Source organism: Chlorocebus sabaeus, chromosome 8 (genome assembly GCF_047675955.1).
Source record: "Chlorocebus sabaeus isolate Y175 chromosome 8, mChlSab1.0.hap1, whole genome shotgun sequence".
Classification (NCBI taxonomy): Eukaryota; Metazoa; Chordata; class Mammalia; order Primates; family Cercopithecidae; genus Chlorocebus; species Chlorocebus sabaeus.
Genome location: NC_132911.1, coordinates 38,215,559 through 38,226,042, shown reverse-complemented (window position 1 = coordinate 38,226,042; position 10,484 = coordinate 38,215,559).

Genomic DNA, 10,484 nt, shown 5'->3' with positions numbered 1-10,484 from the left:
AGCACATCCTGGGTCTAAGGGCACTTTTCATTGTTAAATCTTCACTGCAGTCTTTTAAGACAGGAATAACTACTCCTGTTTTTAAAATGAAGAAACTGGCTGGGTGTGGTGGCTCATGTCTATAATCCCAGCACTTTGGGAGGCCAAGGTGGGAGGCTTCCTTGAGCCCAGGAGTTCGAGACCAGCCTCGGCAACACAGTGAGACCCTGTCGCTACAAAAAATTTAAAAACTAGCTGGGCATGGTGGTACATGCCTGTAGTCCCAGCTACTTGGGAGGCTGAGGTGGGAGAATTGCTTCAGCCCAGGAGGCAGAGGTGGCAGTGAACCAAGACCACACCACTGCACTCCAGCCTGGGCCACAGAAAGAGACCCTGTATCAAAAAATAAATAAAATAAAATGAGGAAACCAAGGCTCACTATATTTAAGTGAGTGCAAAGGAGGATAACCAGAATGACAAAGAAATTGAAACCTCCATATGAGGGGCCAGAGAAAACTCAGGCAGAGGTAATCATCATGTTTACATGAAGACAGGCTATCATGGGAGACAGCCCTTTATAGCCCTTCTTTATAGCCTTAAGGGATGGAACGATGGTGAATAGGAAAAAACCTTAGGCACACAAATTTCACCTGAATAGGAAGAAAACCATTGTCACAGTCAGACTGGTCTAAAGACAGGGCAAGGCATTTGGGGAATAATGAATCATCCCTATAGAAGCTGGACAGCCACTTAATTCGGGCTGGTGTGTGTGTGTGTTTGTGTGTGTGTGTGTGTGGTGAGATTCAAGCTTCAGGTGTGAGTTGGATGACAGGACATCAAAGGTCCCTTCCTGTCCCAAGAGTCAATGGTGTCTGAGACCAGGTGACAGGTAACCAGTGGACTCTGATTCCCAAATCTCTCCACCACACTGAACTGCCTTTAAACAGACGAGTGGCTGGACAAATGAGCTCCAAGGATGGTAGGGTTCACTCAGCCGCCTGGGGACGGGACACAGTGACAGGGAGTCTATACAGCTTTTGAAATGAGAGAATGAATTCCTTGCCTTTCCCTTTTCAGAAGTCTGGCGCATGCCTTTTTGGAAGTTTCAGGAGCAGGTAGGCAGCTGGAAGTAGTAGGGAAGGAGCCGTGTTAAGAAGCCGCCAAGCACCAGCTCCCCCATATGTCTCCTCCTTAATTAATCTTCTGTATTAGTTCCAGCTGTAAGATGACTTTTCCCCTCCATTTTACAGATGTGGAAACTGACACTTAAAAAGGCTATGGGGCCAGGGCGTGGTGGCTGACGTCTGTAATCCCAGCACTTGGGGAGGTCAAGGCCAGTGGATCATGAGGTCAGGAGATCGAGACCAGCCTGGCCAACATGGTGAAACCCTGTTTCTACTAAAAATACAAAAATTAGCTAGACATGGTGGCAGGCACCTGTAATCCCAGCTACTCGGGAGGCTGAGGCAGGAGAATCACTTGAACCCGGGAGGCAGAGGTTGCAGTGAGAGGAGATTATGCCACTGCACTCCAGCCTGGGTGACAGACAAGACTCTATCTCAAAAAAAAGAAGCTATGGAACTGTCCAGACTTACAAAGCTAAGTCACAGCAATGACCTTCACTAAATCACCTAACTTCAGGATTTTTTTTAAAAGAGAAACAGGGCCTCGTTCTGTCACCCAGGCTGGAGTGTGGTGGCACAATCACAGCTCACTGCAGCCTCCAACACCTGGGCTCAAGTAATCCTCTGACATCAGCCTCCCAAGTAGCCAGGACTACAGGCATGTGCCACCATGCCCACCTAATTTTTCAAAGTTTTGTAGAGATGGGGTATTGCTATATTGTCCAGGCTGGTCTTAAACTCCTGTCCTTAAGAGATCCTCCCTCAGCCTCTCAAAATGCTGGGATTATAGGCGTGAGCCACTGTGTCAGGCCTCCATTTTCACATCTTGTTGCCCAAAGGCTATCTGAATGCAAACAGTTTTGATTTCTTTTCTGATTTCTGTAAATCCAGACTGCTATCCTTCAGTAAAAAGCCCAGGATAAGCAAGTCTTCTCAGAGAGGACTTATATGCCAGAAGGGGATAGGACAGGGGCACTTCCTTCTTATTCTCTGATTCAGGCAATTAACAGGTGAAGTAGATGCTTCCAACCCTGGATTCCAACCAGACGGCCGCCCTTGGTCTTCTCCCTAATGAAATTCTCCAGGAAGAGAACTAGTGCTTCCTTCTCCTACAAATGTGGTCCTCTCTTCCTTCCTTCACTGAACACTTTTATTCCAGAAGAGAGTAATGCTCCCTTCTAGCAGAATCTCAGTGGAGAAGGGCGACTGCACTGGCTACAGCAGAGAGGCCTGAATGGGCCCGTTTCAAGCTGAATGATCTATTCAGCCTTCATTGATCTGCAAACTGGCTGAGAGCCCTTTGAGCTAGCCAGGAACGTGGCATCGGAGCAGGGAGTGCTCTGTGCTCTTCTTCTTCGTGTGTGTGTGCGTGTGTGTGTGTTGTGGGGGAGGGGTGTGCGTGGATCCAAAGCCAAATATAACTCCTATTTTAGTCTGAGTCCCACCCTCATTGGTTAGGACACGTAAACATGGGGCGGGCAGCGGTTCTCCCAGACAGTAAAGAGGCTGAGGGGGAGGATCAGGATCATTGTTTTCCCTTGGAGCTGGAAAGCTAGACGAATCCACTCCCCAGTTCAGCTGGTTCTGCCAGAGAGAGGAAGCTGGGAAGGTTCCAGAACAGGAAGGAACTTCTTCACTCTATCAGCTTTTCTTTGACTTCTGGGGGCTTCAAAGACCTTCCTCCTCCTACAGAGGTCAGAATCCAGGTCCTTTCTGCTGCAATCCTGTCCCAGAACTAAAGAACGGCACATCTTTAAGCTCTGGGTCCATAGGGCTGAGCTTTCCTCTCTCCTCTCAAACTTGGCCTCAAGAATTCCTTTCTCCGCAGTCCAGTTCCACCCTCTCCTGCACCCCTGACTTATCTGCCATATTATTTCCGCCATCCAACCTTCATAGAACTCAGAACAGAGCACACTCCATTGTTACAGATAACCCACCGAAGGGGTAGAGAGTTACAGAACAAAGAGAAGAAACAGTTGTTTCCCTTAGGAAGTTTAATTTAGATCAGGTGAGTACAAGGCTAAACCACTTAAATACAAAATTTATGAGCCAGTGCCCTGCACAAAACACATGTCTTGCAGGTCAGACCTGGGGACCACTGCTGGGGATGACTTTCATGCCTGTGTTTTAGGAATGACCTCGCAGAGGAGGCCAGCAATCCGCTGTCATGAAGAGGAGTGCCAGGCTGCCATCAGGGTTACAGGGGAAGCTGTGGTGTGACCGGCACGGGACGCTGTGCCCACTAAGCACAGGAGCAAATGCAGAGAGCCAGTGGCAGCTGGGTAGGAGGGAGGGACTGATGCTGTAATACCAGACACAGGGAGAGGAGATTGCACAGAGGGAGATCATCCCACTGTCAGGGACCAGGTAGTGTTTGTCACATTCCACGGGTCCAGTGGCACAAAATCCCCAGAATGGGGAACACAATGAAAATAGACACAGCCAGGCAGAGGCTGCTTACCTGCCGAGTGACCTTGGACAACACTTCAAGCTGGTTGGGCCTCAGTTTTCTCACCTAGGTGAGGAGGGGGTTGGATTTGATCAGTGATTTCCTGAATTTTAGACCAGTCTAGTTAACTAAAAGTTTGGGGGACTAACTTTTCATGCTGCCAAAAAAGAATATTTTAAAAATATCACCATCACTATCAGTTTTAAAAAGAAAGCACATTTCAGTACTAAAAAAGTACATGAGGCTGGGCGCAGTTGCACACACCTGTAATCCCAGCACTTTGGGAGGCCGAGGTAGGCAGATCACAAGGTCAGGAGTTTGAGATCAGCCTGACCAACATGGTGAAACCCCATCTATACTAAAAATACAAAAACTAGCCAGGCTTGGTGGCACATGCCTATAATCTCAGCTACTCAAGAGACTGAGGTAGGAGAATTGCTTGAACCCAGAAGGCAGAGGTTGCAGTGAGCAGAGATCGTGCTACTGCACTCCAGTCTGGGTGACAGAGTGAGACTCCGTCTCAAAAAAAAAAAAAAAAAAAAAAAAAAAAGTAGATGAGACATCATCTTAGAATACTAAGGAAAGGCCTTTAAAGAAATTCGGCTATATGGAAAACACTACATGATCGTACTTTTCTCATTTCATCAAAGACTCTTTAAAGCTTCATTATGGAGGGAAACTGATTCAAGAATAGATGACTCCAGAGGAGCTTCCTAGCTCCAAAGATTTCAAGATTTGAATCCCATCTGAGCAAATCACCTAACCTTTGAACTTCTATACAATGAGGGTGGCTCAATGAGAGAATATAGATAGGTACTGGGTGTTTCCCCAAGGCTGCAGCATAGTAATAACTCTCAGAGAATGGTGACTGATGTACTCTCTGCAGGTGATCCCTGACACCTGGAAAGAAAGCTATCATTCCTCTTGTTTAGCCGTTCCAATTTCTCCTGTGTCCTGGGGTGCCCAAGAAGCTTCCTCTAGAGATTTCCTGTAGCTGTGAAGGTCTGGGCAGGGTGCTACAGGCAGAAAGCTGGGAGATACCCCCTACTTCTTGCACTGGAGGCAATAAATCACACAGGGGAGGAGCCGCACCTCGCCCTTGCAGCATTTGTAGGTAAAAGTCTTTCAATGGGCCGACACGGTGGCTCATGCCTGTAATCCTAGCACTTTGGGAGGCTGAGGGTGGGGATGGATCACTTGAGGTCAGGAGTTCCAGACCAGCCTGACCAACATGGTGATACCCTATCTCTACTAAAAATACAAAAATTAGCCAGGCATAGTGTGTGCCTGTAGTCCCAGTTACACGGGAGGCTGAGGCAGGAGAATCACTTGAAACCAGGAGGCAGAGGTTGCAGTGAGCTGAAGATATTGCCACTGCACTCCAGCCTGGATAACAGAGTGAGACTCAGTCTCAAAAAAATGTCTTTCAATGAACATATGTTAGATTTCACTTCTATCCTCTGAGGTCCAGAGACTCTATGCTTTACACAAAAGAAAGAAGCTGTATGTGCATAGTTTTAATAGACCCCACCCCAGGCTACGGGCTCCAGAATTTCGCAACAGATGAGCCAGGAGGGAAGGGAGGTATTCTTCCCTAGAGCTGTCATTGTGGTGACAGAAACAATTGAGGGAGCAGCTCCCAACCCAGCCCCAGGATCTGGGTCCAGCAGACCCAGAGAGTCTGCCCTGGTTGCACAGACCGTGGTGGGACTGTCTGGCGGAACTGTTGTCTGGAGACAATGCAGCCCATGTGACAAGCCCTAATGAGTCCCTTCTGGAATCCCACAATGGCCAAGTGGCACAGGCTCCCTGAATAGGTCGCTGTTTTTCAGCAGTGACAGGGGCTGTGTTGTGGCAATCTCCTCTCTTATTCTACCTCCGGCAATCTCTCTTCTTTTCCTTTCTTTCTTACCTTTGTCTTTTACCTACTTTAACTCTCCTGTTCCCTTTTGATCTCTTCTTTCTCCTCCATCCTCCTGATTTCTGTTGTTTCTTAGACACAAAATCACCCTTCCTTTCTGCCCTGTGGTTGCCCCATTCCTGGATCACAGAGCTGGACAATTGCTGCAGCATGTATCCCCTCTCCTTCCAGGGGACTGCTTTTATTTATTTATTTATTTATTTATTTATTTATTTATTTATTTTTCTGAGACAGAGTCTAACTCTGTTGCCAGGCTGGAATGCAATGGCGTGATCTCGGCTCACTGCAACCTCCAACTCCCTGGTTCAAGTGATTCTCCTGCCTCAGCTTCCTGAGTAGCTGGGATTACAGGCATGCACCACCACGCCTGGTTAATTTTTGTATTTTTATTATTTTATTTTATTTTATTTTATTATTCGAGATGGAGTCTCGCTCTGAGTCTTGCTCTGTCGCCCAGGTTGGAGTGCAGTGGGGCGATCTCAGCTCACTGCAAGCTCCGCCTCCCGGGTTCATGCCATTCTCCTGCCTCAGCCTCCCAAGTAGCTGGGACTACAGGTGCCTGCCACCACGCCGGGCTAATTTTTTGTATTTTTAGTAGAGACAGGGTTTCAACGTGTTAGTGAGGATGGTTTTGATCTCCTGACCTCGTGATCTGCCTGCCTTGGCCTCCCAAAGTGTTGAGATTACAGGCATGAGCCACCGTGCCCGGACCCTAATTTTTGTATTTTTAGTAGAGACGGGGTTTTGCCATGCTGGCCAGGCTGGTTTCAAACTCCTGACCTCAAGTGATCCGCCCGCCTTGGCCTCCCAAAGTGCTGGAACACAGAGGAGTGAGCCACGGCGCCTGCCCTGGGGGCTGTTTTTAAGTCCTGTTTTCCCTGCTGCTGGGAGTGTGGAATAGTCAGCGAATCTCTGTGATTGAAAGGAAAAGCCCCTGTGATATAAGTTAGTTGTGTGTGCTGCCACGCCGTGCCCCTGTATTAAAGTTCTCTAAGCACCAGCAGGATGGCTTCTTTTTCTCTGCCATTATGGAGAATTGGAAAGGTCTGATCTAGAAAGTACGCAGTTGGGTATGTTTGCCTTCCTGCTCCTCCTTCCTTGATTGTCAGTGACAGGGGTCATGGGCAGCAGAGGCTGAGCCAATCATGGGCACCGGGGGCCCCTCCCAGCCCAGGCCACACTTTAGGGCATCTCCTGGTTGCCTTCCCTACAGCCTGGCTGGCTGGCTTCAGCTGTGAATCTGTCTGTAAGAAGCCTCACTGCTGGGGAGGGTCTCCTCTGCCGCTGCCAGCTTTCCTTCACCATCCACCCCTCAGCCTGCATTCTCCACCCCCACCTGACCTCTTCAGAACCAGAGCTGTGGAAAAATCAGCCTTGATGAATGGAGATTACAGGGCTCTGTGTGTTACAAAATGTGGTCAGGAAATGCTGAGGGTCCTCCTGAGCTCACTAGTGGATTCCCTAGAGAAGGATAATACAATTGAAGAGGAATTGAAAGGAGCTTTCCAAAGAGAAAGAAGAAAGGCAGCAGTTTCTGTCCAGGAGGGGAGATGTGGCAGAGGACAGAAGCCAGGGCCAGAGCACTGCAGCCACTCCATCAATCTGCAGCTTTCCATCACGTCAGCCCTGGCAGTGACCCTGAGGGGAAGGGAAATCCGAGGCCAGAGAGTGAGAGGACAGAGAGCACAAGAGATTGCCAAGGAAGTTATTGAGAAAAGGGATTTGAGAATCACCAATGTGTTTCAGGCTCCTGGATTGCTCGCCCTTCTTTCTCTGCCTCAATCACGTTTTCTTTGTTATCTGTCGTTACGAAACCCAGGTGCAGGATGAAATGTTGAGTGAGGATGGAACAAAGGAAGACCACTGATGAAAATAGGGAAGGCAAAGGGGGCAGGTCCTCCCCATACCTCCTTTTATTTTTTAAGAGACAGGGTCTTGCTGTGTCTCCCAGGCTGGAGTATAGTGGCGTGATCATAGCTCACTGCAACTTTGACCTCCTGGGCTCAAGGGATCCTCTTGCCTCAGACTCCCAAGTTGCTGGGACTATAGACACATACCACCATGCCCAGCTAATTTTTAAATTTTTTATAGAGACATGGTCTCCAACTCCTGGCCTCAAGCAATCCTCCCACCTCAGCCTTCCAAAGCACTGGGATCACAAGTGTGAATCACTGTGCCTGGCCCCCACCTCTTTAGATCCAAACTGGCACCAATCTGGGTGGCAGCTTCAGAATGGCTCTGTGGAGAGGTGAGCCTGGTACCACCCCCAAATGTCTAAGCAATAAACCAGAGGGTAGTTCAGGCTTTCTTGCCCATCGGTGACTCCTGGTACCCCGCACAGCAGCTCAGGTAAAGGTGCTCCACATCTAATGAGCACCAACCCAGTTAAAAAGCCCTGAGCTTTACATTCTCCTAACCCTACAAATCCACTTTACAGTTGAGAAAATTGAGGTGCAGAGAGGCTGCTAAATTTGCCAAAATGACAAAAGAAAAAATTTGTACCTTGGACAGACGGATACTTACCCAGTTCCAAGGAGAATATTGGAAAGTCAGTGAAGCAAAATGCTAAGGAGGGTTGCAGTTATTCTGTATATTTGATTAAGGATAGTCTCATTTAGATCCTCTGAAGGGCTTTAGAATTTAAATAAAAGGCCACCTGAAGCAGAAACAGGAACAGGAACAGGAAGGTAGGAAGGGTGCATAACTGCTCCCCAGTCCCAGGACAAAGCCCCCTTAGCCAGGACCAGGGGGACGGACCACATCTTTGTCTGGACAAAGTTATGTGGGCATTTATTGTCCCAATGTGTGCTCCAACGATCCTCTATCTGTCATCAATCCTCTGTTTTTGCTGCCACCAACACATGATAATCTAATCTGGAAGTAAAAAAAAAAAAAGGCAGTGGAATATCTGTAGAAACAAACATCATGAAATGTCCTGGCTCCCTTCCCAGGGCTTCAATAAAAATGCAGGAAGGAAGAAGCCACAGAGCGGAGTCTACATCAGCAAGTCCTTCCTGAGTCTCCATTAAGTACTCAGGAGAGGACTGTGCAGCTTCAGTGTGGATTGCCACGTGCTGTTGCAGAGGGGACCCTCCTGGTGGACGAACAGGCTTAAGGATGAACAGGGGACAGAGATGTGTTGAGTATTTGTATTCCTGGATTGTTCTTTTTTCTTTGCCCCCATATTCAACATTTTGACATAACAAACTTTCTTCCTGGCCAGGCACGATGGCTCACGCCTGTAATCCCAGCACTTTGGGAGGCCGAGGCTGGTGGATCACCTGAGATCAGGAGTTTGAGACCAGCCTGGCCAACATGGTGAAACCTCGTCTCTACTAAAAATACAAAAAATTAGCCGGGCATGGTAGCAGGCACCTGTAATCCCAGCTATTCAGGAGGCTGAGGCAGGAGAATCACTTGAACCTGGGAGGTGGAGGTTGCAGTGAGCCGAGATTGCACCACTGCACTCCAGCCTGGGCGACTGAGCGAGACTCTGTCCCCCACCCCCCAAAAAAACCAAACTTTCTTCCTGATTGTTTTAAAACTTCACTGCACTTAAAAACTTGGTTTTGAATCATAGTATGAAGTACAGCTCTAATTTGGGCAACTAGTGACCTGTGTTCTACTCGGGAAGCTGAGAGGCAGGGACAGGAGATCTTTCATAGAAGTGAGGAACACAATAGCCAAACAGAAAGTTTATGGTGAGAAACCTGACAGTGAAGTCAGAGACAAAACCGTATCTTTTTTTCTTTTACTTTTTCTTTTCTTTTCTTTTCTTTTCTTTCTTTCTTTCTTTCTTTCTTTCTTTCTTTCTTTCTTTCTTTCTTTCTTTCTTTCTTTCTTTCTTTCCTTCCTTCCTTCCTTCCTTCCTTCCTTCCTTCCTTCCTTTCTTTCTCTCTCTCTCTCTCTCTCTCTCTCTCTCTCTCTTTCTCTCTTTCTCTTTCTTTCTTTCTTCTTCCTTTTTTATTTTTTTGACATAGGGTCTCGCTATGTTGCCCAAGCCAGTCTCCTACTACTGGGCTCAAGTGATCCACCCCGCCTGGCCTCTGAAAGTGCTGGGATTACAGGCATTAGCCACCATGCCCAATCAAAATCGTTTCTTTAATCAGAAGACTACCTACCCCTTGCTCCTCTACTAAAAATTCTGAAAGGCCGGGCAAGGTGGTTCACACCTATAATCCCAGGACTTTGGGAGGCCAAGGTGGGCAGATCATGAAGTCAAGAGATGGAGACCATCCTGGCCAATATAGTGAAACCCCATCTCTACTAAAAATACAAAAATTAGCTGGGCATGGTGGCATGCGCCTGTAATCCCAGCTACTGGGGAAGCTGAGGCATGAGAGTCACTTGAACCCGGGAGGCCGAGGTTACAGTGAGCCAAGATCACACCACTGCACTCCAGCCTGGTGACAGAGTGAGAGTCCATCTCAAAAAAAAAAAAAAAATTCCGAAAGACAGAAGGAAGTGGAACTATAGGCAGGCAGAAGGCATGCAAAAGGATACAAATGAAAAATAAACTCGAAACATACCTAGCAGAAAGCACACTTGATTTGAAAGATTCTATCTCAGTTTTCTGTGGACTTATTCATAACACAGAAATATGGTTTCTTTTTTTTTTTTTTTTTTTTTGAGACGGAGTCTCGCTCCGTCGCCCAGGCTGGAGTGCAGTGGCCGGATCTCAGCTCACTGCAAGCTCTGCCTCCCGGGTTTACGCCATTCTCCTGCCTCAGCCTCCCGAGTAGCTGGGACTACAGGCACCCGCCACCTCACCCAGCTAGTTTTTTGTATTTTTTAGTAGAGACGGGGTTTCACCGTGTTAGCCATGATGGTCTCGATCTCCTGACCTCGTGATCCGCCCGTCTCGGCCTCCCAAAGTGCTGGGACTACAGGCTTGAGCCACCGCGCCCGGCCAGAAATATGGTTTCTTAAAATACAGTTTCTGCACTGGTGGGTTGAGTCTCCTCAAAAATGCCTTCCATATTTTCACTGGCCCCTGCTTTAGCATGAACTC